The sequence below is a fragment of the Ursus maritimus genome, unplaced genomic scaffold (genome assembly GCF_017311325.1).
Source record: "Ursus maritimus isolate PB19 unplaced genomic scaffold, ASM1731132v1 scaffold_5, whole genome shotgun sequence".
Classification (NCBI taxonomy): domain Eukaryota; kingdom Metazoa; phylum Chordata; class Mammalia; order Carnivora; family Ursidae; genus Ursus; species Ursus maritimus.
The window spans coordinates 74,115,890-74,128,044 of NW_024426663.1; the positions used below are offsets into that span (position 1 = coordinate 74,115,890).

General features: G+C 40.3%; 1 protein-coding gene across 1 annotated transcript in view; it reads right to left on the bottom strand.

Moving 5' to 3' along the window:
* Positions 1-12,155, bottom strand: part of ARL14EPL (ADP ribosylation factor like GTPase 14 effector protein like) — a 30,271-nt gene that overhangs the window by 13,083 nt on the left and 5,033 nt on the right. The window contains exon 2 of the mRNA XM_008709474.2: positions 8,274-8,481. The gene's annotated coding sequence lies outside the window, so the exon portion shown is untranslated. The remainder of the gene's footprint in view (positions 1-8,273; positions 8,482-12,155) is intronic.

The following is a 12,155-nucleotide window of genomic DNA, read 5'->3' on the forward strand; positions in this document are numbered from 1 at the left end:
AAAAAAAAAAAAAAGAAGAAGGAGGAGGAGGAGGAGGAGGAGAAGAGGAAGAAGATTAGGCCATTTTCAGCTGTAGGGGCCAAGGGCAGGCCACCCCAAAATGGGCCACTGGGTCATGAACATTATTTTGAGGTAAAAGCAATGAAAACCCAGCAGATTCAGGAAAAGCTCTTTATCTCCCCCTCAATTGCCTGTTTGTACCAGGAAGAGAGCTATTAACAGACACTCCCTTTTACCGAAGAAAACAAACGTTACATAACCAGGCAACCCCTTTGTTTTCCAAACATCTCCTCTCACCTTCCTGCCAGGTCTTTCTCCTCTTTGTATCTTCAGACCCTTGCCCCTCTCCTTAGCTCCTGTAAGTGTTGACCCACTCTCTTTGGAATTCCCACGTCCGTGTGCATTTCCTGTACGTACGTCCACTATTACGTTTTATTTTCTCCCGTTAATCTGTCTGCTGTTGAACTGATTCTAAGTCCAGCTAGAAGAATCTTGAAGGGCAGATGAAATTCTTCCTTCCCTGACACAGCATTGTCCTGATAAATATGCACTTCCAACCACTCATCCCACATTTTAAGTGCGGAGGTTCTTTTCTCAGGACCCCAAAGGTTCACTCATGCTCACTTCTTTGCTTCCATTTTTATTTCAGTCCATGCTGCAACAAAAAGACCCCAATTCTCTTCCACTCTTAACTACGACACATTAACATGGCAATATATATCCAGAGTCAACATCTGGTGGCCTCGTTAAGCCTCATCTCTCTTTACCAGGCTCGGAGGGAATCAAATGCCCCCTTAGAAAAGGAGTGTCTTTGCAAGGACTGATCTCCTACCTCTGTCACTCCTTCCTAAGGACAGTTGCCTCGGCAAGCCCCGTGGCCGGCGGTAAAGAGAAAGTGCACGTACCTTTCTGCTGGATGAATAAGAAGGAAGAAATACTGGAAACAGGAGAAACTGTACTTCCTTGTTTCCTTTGTTTTGCTGGGAAACCATAGAGGCCTCTGGGGAGAAAGACACAAGGCCTCCAAGGTGCTCCTACAATTGAATGGTTTTTTAATAATGGCTGAGAGGAGGAGCGGTGGGAAGCCCGAGAGGTGGGGGGTGGTCAGCAATGTCAACTCTTATCTTCCACTGAGAGCTTATTCTAAAATCATATGACACCAGGGAGTGATCATTTATCTGCTACCTGTCTTCCATCCACCATAAGCAGTGAATCTCGAACTTTAGTTTTGACTCTACTTTTGAGTCTCATATGTTGACTTCAAATGTTCAACTAATATTAACATCAATTGGCCCCTGGCTGTATTTATATTTCAGTGTAAATAACACACCCACACCCACATAGACACACACACACACACAGTATATACAGAATATAGGTTATATTATTATTGTATTACTATATAATTTATATTATAAAATAGTAATACATTATCACTGTAAAATTATATATTGTTTCTATATTATCATATTTATTTATATTATTTATACTATTATATAATATATACTATTTATATTATTCATATATAACATATTATATATAATTTATATAATACATAATTTATATCATATAATTTCTATATAATATATGATCTATTATTTATATTATATAATCTTTATGTAATATATATTATCTATACATTCTTATTTATATAGTATATGTATATAAAGTACATATACAGTGTTCTTGAAAAGAACACAGAGAGGAAACAAAATCTTCACTTATAACCCATCTGGCAATGCTACAAAACCTTAAGGTTGAGCCAGGATTAAGTATCTTTGATTTAAACTCCACATCCATTAAGCAACTGCTATATTTTTTGGATTACACAGTAAATTTTGCATATCAAAATTTTAAAAAATATATATTTAAGCTAAAAACCATTTAGGAAAAAAACTGTATCGTCCCAAGAGAAAACTAAATCGTGTATATAAGTTGTGCCTAAGATACATATTAATCTCTACGTCACAGCCCCGTCACCGTTGGTTGGCCTCTGCCGAGGGGCCTCAGACACTGGGCCCTGAGTCATTAAAACCACTTCACTGGCAGGTTCACACCCACCCTGTTCATTTGTGGATTAGAGGGTAGAAACCACCATTTCGTTCCGAATTACTTTTGCTGCAAAGAGCAAGAAAAAGAAACAAAATCTTCAGTTAGAAGAGCTTGCAACCCATCCGCAATGATATACAGCTCCTTGAGACGGTGCCAGAATTAAGTGTATTTCATCTGAACTTTGTATCCGTTAAACAATGGCTGCATTTCTGAGATCGCACAGGAAATTTTGCATATAAAAAAATCTGCCATCTTGCCACTTAGTATTGCCAATCCCATCCTGCTAATTAAGGACTGAAACACCTCAAAGCGGCTAGAAATCCCACCAGGCTTTTTCACAATCACACCTTCCAAATATACATTCTTTGGCCCACGTTTGGCTTTGTTCTTACACATCCGACAGGAAAAGGGACCCCTCCCTGATTTTACCACACAAGTTGAACACAGGAAGACCAAACACATCAAGGGCCAAATGCAAGGACAGGAATCCTCTAAAAACCAGATGGAGGAAAGTCCTTTAAAGAATAAGGATTTTCAACCAACCGATAGTCCCAACTGAAAACTTAAAAAAAAAAAAAAAAAAAAAATTAAACTGCTAAGAAAGAACAGTGAACCAGAGGATTGAAAATTATTGCTTCCTCTTATTTCTTCAGTTTAAGAAGGAACATAAATCATACAAAATAATCATCTTGTATTATTTCTAAGTTTCTCCCACAAAATCTATTAGCTATTCAAAGTAATGGTTCAATTGGCAAATCTTCAGAAGAACTTTACATCATGTCTCCAAAGAGATAGAAATTTAATCATAAAAGATGGAGTATTTTTTTAAAGTTAAAAGTACCTCACAAATTTGCTACTCCCGGATTTATTGCAATTTTTTTTAAGTAGGCTCCACGCCCAGCATGGGGTTTAAACTCATGACCTCTGAGATCAAGAGTTACATCTCCACAGACTGAGCCAGCCAGGGACTCCTTTATTGCAATTTCAACATGACTTCTGCCAAGAAAATATTATGCCTTTCTCTTTAGATGTTCTTAGGTTTTCTGGAGAATAAATTGAATGTAATTTAAAATTGGTTGCTTTTTCATTTTTTAAATTTTTTAAAAAGATTTTATTTATTTATTAGAGAGAGAGTTCCCGAGAGGGGGTAGGGTCAGACGGAGAAGCAGACTTCCCACTGAGCAGGAAGCCTGATGCGGACTCCATCCTGGGACTCCAGGATCATGACCTGAGCCAAAGGCAGTTGCTTAACCAACTGAGCCACCCAGGCATCCCAAAAATTGACTGCTTTTTCAAATGAAAGATTCACATACTAAAACACGCCTCAGTTCACTTACTAATTCCTGGAGAGTAAAAATCTTTATGTTTGTGAGTTGCATTAACTTATTTGATCAGTTTGTAGCTAGCTGTATATTAATTTGTAATATACACTGTACTTTATCAGTAACACAGCTCATCAGCTTCTTTATTGTAGTATCGTTTATTATTGCAAAATATTGGAATGCCCATATAGAGGCAAGTGGTTGAAGAAACCATGGTATTTCCATGTGCACCGTAAGCATAGAATACGATGCATCTCTAAGGAGAGAGTGAGGGAGATCTCCATGTAGTGATATGGAGGGATTTACAGACTCTATTATTTAATGAACATAACAGAGGACAATAGAGAACTTAGCCTCCGTGTAAGGAAGTATACTACCTAGTGTAGGACATGAGGATATGAGACAACTTGTTACTTGTAGCCGAATAATTTCAATCAATTCCATATGACATAGGGCATGGCTTACGAGGTATCAAGAAGTCCCTGGCTCTGAGAGTCCTGAACATCTAGGGAAGGGCTGCCGTAGGAAAGGCTCCGGCTTTATCTGGCGAAATGTGTTACCCTCCTCCACAGCTACTGTGCAAGCTCTCACGGGTTTGTTAACCGACTGATAAAAAAATCCAATTGAGAATACTTCCTATTTCCTGGGTACTATCGCGGCAGGCTCATCGTGGCTGGTGTTTGATTAAGATGCTGTCACACTATGAAGCTGTCATGAGTTGTCCTTTTGCGAAGACAGACTTGAAAAGACAGTGAGTGCCTGGAGCTGATAACCGGAGCCAGGAGCAGCGGGACATCTCTCGGGAGGTACCCTGGGAGGGGGGTACCTACTACCACTACTCTTCCCTCATGCACGCAGCAGGCATTGATTAAATACCTGTTATCGGCCAGCAACGGTAACAACACAATTAAGACGTGGTTCCTCTGTAGAGAGCTCGAAAGTCTAGAAGAAGATACATAATCAAATAAATACTACAGGTGCATTGCAATTGGACACTGCCGGGGCCAGGGGAGGGAGTGGAGAGACTGGCGGCTTTCCCTGGGAAGGGAGGTATCAGGGAGGGCTCCCGAGAAGAGGTGGCAATGGAATTAATCTTGAAAAATGAACAGGGAAAACCAGGTAGAGAGGGAGTGGGAAGGGCATTCTAGGGGGATGGAGCTGCTCTCAGCAAGAGCTAAATGTAGAAGCCTACCTCTTTCAGAAGGGTCTAGTAGGAGGTCGAGGGGTTGTCCGGGTGATGATAAGACTGAACCACAAGTGCCCTGAGTATCATCTGCATATTTATACAGACTCTAATAAAGGTCTTTCTCAATGACTGAATTGGAGGGGTTGGCAGGCAGACGGCATGAGGCAAGGGAAACGAGAGTAAGCAGAGGTATTTAGCTTCAAGAGCTCCAGCAGCTCTGTTCTGGAAAACTAGTCAAATAATTTTACACAGTGTTTAACCTGAACAGAGATCGGTATAAGTTTATATGATGTGCAAGTGAACAGTTGTTTTTTTTTTTAAGATTGAATTGTTTTACTATTGTTAGTGTTGTATTGCCTGCTATGACTGTATATTTACTATTGCTATTAGTATAACTATCACGTAAATACAGCTGTGCGGATCTCATTTACAAATGTCATAGTACATGTATTACTTCATGGACTCCTTTCCATTCTCCAGACACATTTTGTATTTGCTGGACCGCAAATTGTCTCTGTTCTTTTCTCTTCTAGAAATGCCTTCCTGTCGTGCTTTAAAAAATTATGGACACGTAGTGCATAAAAAAAGCTTTAAAATAGGCACCTTTGACCCAGCAATTACTCTGGGGAATGTCTTCTAAGGAAAGATAAAGCTCTTTGCAAAAATTTAGCATCTTGTATTAATTGCTGTGTTATAGAGTGGCTAGGTTGGGAGAGTAAAAATTTAACAACTTTGGGGGTGCCTGGGTGGCTCAGTCGGTTAAGCAACCGACTCTTGCTTTCGACTCAGGTCGTGATCTCAGGGTAGTGAGAGTAAGCCCTGTGGCGGGACCTCCTTCTGGCTTCACTGCTCAGCATGGAGTCTGCTTGAGATTCTCTCCACCTCCCTTTCCCTCTGTTCCTCCCCCTGCTTGCACTCTCCCTTTCTAAAATAAATTATAAAATATTTTTTTAAATGTAACAATGTCATTACCAAACAAAATTATATAATTCAAGGTAGCCATTAAAATGATATGATGGAAATGCATTTGTTGGCAGGAAGAAAGGTACACAGTGATGGTTAAGGAAGCACATTTCAAAATGAGAATCTAGAGGGCATTTCTTTTTTCCTGGAAACAATTTTGGTAAATCACATTTTTCTAGAAGCTTAACCATTTCTTCCAATTTTTCAAAGTTATTGACATAAATGGGAAAACATCATTATGCTTTCTTTCATGTTGGAAGTTTTTGCAGTTGTCTCCCTTTTTGTTCCCAGTTCCATTTGTGCCTTCTCAGACATTTCTCATCCTGTCGAGGAAAAACTTTTTCTTTTTTCTTCCTTCCTTCCTCCCTTCCTTCCTTCCTTCCTTCCTTCCTTCCTTCCTTCCTTCCTCTCTCTTGCTCTCTCTTTCTTTCTTTCCCTCCCTCCCTATTTCTTTCTTTCTAAATTTCTGTCTGTCCCTTTCTTCCTTCCTTCTTTTCATTCATTCATTCATTCATTCATTCCATTTCATTTCATTTCATTTTTATATTTTTGTTTCTATTTCATGCCTTCTATTTTGGGTATGTTTAGTGCTATTTTTCTATGATTGTCTTAAGATGTATAATTAACTCATTAGCTTTCATTCCTTTTTTTCCCCCTACTATAAGCATTTGTGGATATAAATCTCATTAGGTCTACCTCTGCCAGCTCGATTTATTTCTTATCTTCTCTCCTTTTATCATATTTCTTTTTGAGTCGTATCTGATCTCTTGTTTCAAAGAAGAAATGTTTTCTGAATTTTTTTATTCCATGTTGAAGTTTGTTCATATTTTCTTCTGCTTTGTGATATATTTCTTCTCCCATGTATTCTCTCAGTTTTTTTGCTATTTTTCTCCCAATGCCTCTGTGGAGATTCCATGCCGATCTTTTCTGATTACCTGAAGTCCTTGCATGGTGGCCCTTCTTTCTGAGACAGCTATCTGATGAAGGATAATGGGAAGAGGGACTGAGGGACTGGGGTGATGAACCCGGGGGAGTGGAATGGGGAGAGGTATGTTGACATGGAAATTTTCCCACCAATCCCCTGCTCTGGGCATAAGGCTCTGTACGTGCTCCTGGCTTACAATTAAGCTTGGAATGTGCCTGGTCCTGTCACTGATCAATGTTGGTACATGCAGTGCTGACTGCCTCTACTTCCCTACCATTCCAGCAGCAAAGCAGCTTGTCTGTTCATGTCCCCATTCTGTTCCATTTTCTCTGTCACTCCATGGTGTCTCTCAGGCCCCAGGGATGCCCAGGAAGCCCGTCTGAGGCTGTGATTCCAAGGGTTTCCAGTTTCCGTCAGGGTGCCCTAGGCAATGTGGAAGTCTGTGCTTTGTGAAAGAGCCGCAGAACCATATGTTTATTCTCCGACGTCTTTCACGACTGCGTCCAAATTTGCTTTGTTTAGCAGTAATTATTCTCGGATTGTGGTTTTCTGGTTGCGCTCTGTTTCCTAGGTGCACAGACTAATGAATTATCATCTCTGTTTAACACTCCCCTGTATCTACCAGGCCAGCTTCAGACTCAAACCTGTTTCCTCTGCCTTCGGTCCTTCACATCTCCACAAAGCACGACCATAGTCACGTCCTCCTAAAATGGGTCCCATTGTGTCACTTTCCTCTTTTTTTTTTTTTTAAAGATTTCATTTATTTATTTGACAGAGATAGCCAGCGAGAGAGGGAACACAAGCAGGGGGAGTGGGAGAGGAAGAAGCAGGCCCCTAGCAGAAGAGCCTGACGTGGGGCTCGATCCCAGAACACTGGGATCATGCCCTGAGCCGAAGACAGACGCTTAATGACTGCGCCACCCAGGTGCCCCCATCGCTTTCCTCTTTTAACACCTTGGTGATGCTTTGTGATTCTCAGTACGTATTTCAGGACTTCTATGATGTGACCTAAGTCACCTTTCCCAGCTCACTGTCACTGCATCCTTCCATCAACCTGACTTCCATTAGCCATTCCTAAATGCCAAGAATGGCCCCACCTCCAGGACTCACTTACATTTTTCTCGAAGTCCCATTGCTCGGTGAGGATAAGCACCCCTGCTTCTGTGTTTCCAAGCTTATATTTCTAGTTAGTTCTATACACATGTCTGTCCCCTCCTGGATCTATAAGGCCTCCCTGTTCTATGATATGTGTCTCAGCGGCCAGCTACACTTACTGCTGGAATTAGTAATTTGGGGATCTGTTACCTGTGATTCTGAGCAATGTGAGGCACTCTTCCAGGATCTCACCCACTCCCCTAACCCTGCCTCTATTCCACCTTGCCTGATTAAATTGGAACCTAAGATTCCTGCCTTCTTTAGGAAAAGTGAATCACCCAATTGTCCCTCCCCATGAATCTTAGATCTGCAATGCGTCCTCTCCTTTTACCACTGCCACAGCCTAAACCAATGTAGCATTGATCTCAGATTTGTGTTTAAAAAACACAAGCCAAAACCAAAAGACAATAGATTTGTGTGTGTGTGTGTGTGTGTGTGTGTGTACAAAGAAATGTCATTAAAACAGCAGGTGTCTCTGGATTTTTGTCTTACCCTTTATTATTTCCTACACTGACCCATTTCCTAGAATAAACATATATTTTACAATTTTTAAAAGTAGTAATCCATATTTTAAAAGCTCTAAGGGTAAACGCAGTTCTTATAGTATGTGCAAAATAAACACGCCCAGCAGATGGCGCAAAAACTCAATCCGGAATGAAAATATCCTTACCGCTTCAAGAATGCCATTGCGGAGAGCACGCTTCTTGTGGACCAAGGATCAGTCCAAGTGGACACTGGCTCCAGAATTTTCGAGTCCCTTAAATATAATTTGACCTCTTCTACAGCCATAGGTGAGTCATTTCATAGGTAAGTGAGGGGCGTCTGAGAAGCGCAGGACGTACGGAATCTGCAGCCCAAGACCACAGGCGTAGAAGAGCCTTGAGGAATGAACAAGTGAGATGTCAGTGTGATGCCCCACCTGGAAAGGGCTCTGGAGATCATGTAGTCCCTCAGTTCTCAAACATCGTTTTTAGATTTTTCTCTAAATCAACCCCAACATGTGAAACCAGCAAAACTTGAGCTGTCTTAATGAAATCGAGTTTGGGGACAAGAGCCATGCTGAGCCTTCCTTGGTCTGAGTCCTCCCATCCCCCACCCACACCCTCGTTGGTGGCCGACATAATCAAGGATTGGTTATACTTCATCAACAGCTGTAGAATCCATAAAATACTTCCAAGAAGCCCTAGAGAAAATCACTAATGCAAGTTACTGGCCAGAAAAAAGAATGCTCAGAGGAGGAGACTTTTCCATTTAGAAATGGTTAAAATAGGAGCATCTGGGTGGCTCAGTCGAGTAAGCCTCTGCCTTCAGCTTAGGTCATGATACCAGGGTCCTGGGGATCAAGCCCTGCATTGGGCTCCCTGCTCAGCGGGGAGTCTGCATCCCCCTCCCCCCACCACTCCTGCATGTGCACACACTCTCTCTCTCAAATAAACAAATAAAATCTTTAAAACAATGTATTTGACTCTTGATCTCATCTCAGGTCTTGATGTCAGGGTCGTGAGTTTGAGTCCTGCCTTGGGCTCCGTGCTGGGTGTGGAGCTTACTTGAAAGAAAGAAAGAAAGAAAGAAAGAAAGAAAGAAAGAAAGAAAGAAAGAAAGAAAGAAAGAAAGAAAGAAAGAAAGAAAGAAAGGAAAGAAAGAAAAGAAAGAAAGAAAGAAAGAAAGAAAGAAAGAAAGAAAGAAAGAAAGAGGGAAAATATATATAAAGAAAAAAACCATTAATTGTTTTTAAATGGAAAATCTCAATAAGGACACTCAAAATGCATCAGCAAATTAAGCACTAATATTTTGCACAAATTTGACATCTGCTTTTAGAAATTGTATTGAACTAAATTTCTTATATTTTAAACTTTGGATTAACTTAAATCCTTTCTATGGCTGCACATGGTTTATGAAAACCATAGGAAGAGAGCATTTCTGCTTAAGCTAGCGTTCATGAGTAATATGAGCATATTCGTGAGTTATAGCTACATCAGTAAAGTTTATTTCTATCAATGAAGTATCCTTAGGCTATACTTCCTATATAATCTATAACTTCTTTAAAGTTTTATTTATTTAAGTAATCCTTACACCCAACATGGGGCTCGAACTCACGACCCCAAGATCAAGAGTTGCATGCTCTTTTTTTTTTTTTAGGTTTTTTTTTTTTAATTAATGATTTTTTATTATATTATGTTAGTCACCATACAGTACATCCCCGGTTTCCAATGTAAAGTTCGATGATTCATTACTTGCATATAACACCCAGTGCACCATGCAATACGTGCCCTCCTTACTACCCATCACCGGTCTATCCCATTCCCCTGGGATTCATACCTGGATGCAAGCGTGGTTCAACATTCACAAATTGATCAGGCGTGATACATCATATCAACAAGAAAAGACTCAGGAACCATATGATCCTCTCAATTGATGCAGAAAAAGCATTTGACAAATACAGCATCCTTTCCTGATTAAACACCCTTCAAGGTGTAGGAATGAGGGTACATTTCTCAATCTCATGCAAGCCATTCTATGAAAAGCCTACAGCAAATAGATTATCTAATGGGGAAAAGCTGGAACCTTTTCCGCTAAGATCAGGAACACGACAAGGATGCCCACCTCGCCACTATTATTCAACATAGTACTAGAAGTGCCTTGACAGAATCAGACAACAAAAAGGGATCAAAGGTATCCAAATCGGCAAAGAAAGAAGTCAAAATGTCTCTCTCGCAGATGACATGATACTCATATGGAAAACCTCCAAAAAGAATCCAATCTCCCAAACTATTAAGAAGTTCATAGAGCAATTCGTAAGAGTGGCAGGATACAAAATCAATACTCAGAAATCAGTTGCATTTCTACACAATAACGAGACTGAAGAAAGAGAAATTAGGGAATCCATCCATTTACAATAGCATCAAAAACCATACGTTACCTTGGAATTAACTTAACCAGAGACGTAAGGACCTATATTCTAGAAACTATAAATCACTCTGAAGACATTGAGGAAGACATAAAAAGATGGAAAATATTCCATGCTCATGGATCGGAAGAATTAACATAGTTAAAATGTCCATGCTACCCAGGCAATCTAACTTTCAATGCTATCCCAATCAAAATACCGAGGACATTTTTCAAAGAACTGGAACAAATAGTCCTTAAATTTGTATGGAACCAGAAAAGGCCCCGAATCTCCAAGGAACTGTTGAAAAGGAAAATAAGCTGGGGGCATCACAATGCCGGATTTCGAGCTGTACTACAAAGCTGTGATCACAAAGGCAGCATGGTACTGGCACAAAAACAGACACACATAGACCAATGGAACTAAGAATAGAGGACCGCAGAAATTGACTCCCTCGTCTTTGGGCAACTAATATTTGATAAAGCAGGAAAAACATCCGGTGGGAAAAAGAGCAAGTCTCTTCAATAAATGGTGCTGGGAAAAGTGGACAGCTACATGCAAAGAATGAAACTTGACCACTCTCTCACACCATACACAAAAATAAACTCCAAGTGGATGAAAGACCTCGATGTGAGACAGGAATCCATCAAAATTCCAAGAGGGAGAACATAGGCAGCAACCTCTATGACATCGGCCAAAGTAGCCTTTTTCACTGACACATCCCTAAGGCAAGAGAAACAAAAGATAAAATGAACTTATGGGACTTCATCCAAGATAAAAAGCTTCTGCACAGCTAAGGAAACAGTAAAAAAACTAAGAGCAGCCCAGGGAATGGGAGAATATTTTGCAAATGACACTACAGATAAAGGACTGGTATCCAAGATCTACAAAGAACTTTCAAACTCATACAAGAAACAAATAAACAAATCAAAAATGGGCAGAAGATAATGAACAGACACTTTTCCAATGAAGACATACAAATGGCTAACAGACACATGAAAAAATGTTCAAAATCATTAGCCATCAAGGAAATTCAAATCAAAACCATTAATTGAGATACCACCTTACCCAGTTAGAATGGCAAAAATAGGCAGTGAAAAAAACAACAATTGTTGGAGAGGATGTGGAGAAAGGGGATCCACTCCTACATTGTTGGTGGGAATGCACAGTTGGTACAGCCATCTGGAAAACAGTGTGGAGAGTCCCTTAAAGTTAAAAATTGAGCTACCCTATGATCCAGCCATTTGCACTACTGGGTGTTTACCAAAGATACAGACGTAGTGAAGAGGAGGGGCCATATGCACCCCACATAGTTCTAAGCAATGTCCACAATAGCTAAACCGTGGAAGGAGCCAGATGCCCTTCAACAGATGACTGGATTAAGAAGTTGTGGTCCATATATACAATAGAATATTACTCAGCTTAGAAAGAACAAGTTCTCAACATTTGCTACAACATGGACTGCAACTGGAGGAGAAATGCTAAGTGAGAATAAGTCAAGCAGAGAAAGACAACTATCATATGATTTCTCTCATCTATGGAACATAAGACTAGGATTGGTAGGGAAGAAAGGGATAAAGAAAGGGGTAATCAGAAGGGGGAATGAAACATGAGAGACTATGGACTATGAGAAACAAACTGAGGGCCTCAGAGGGGAGTGGGGTA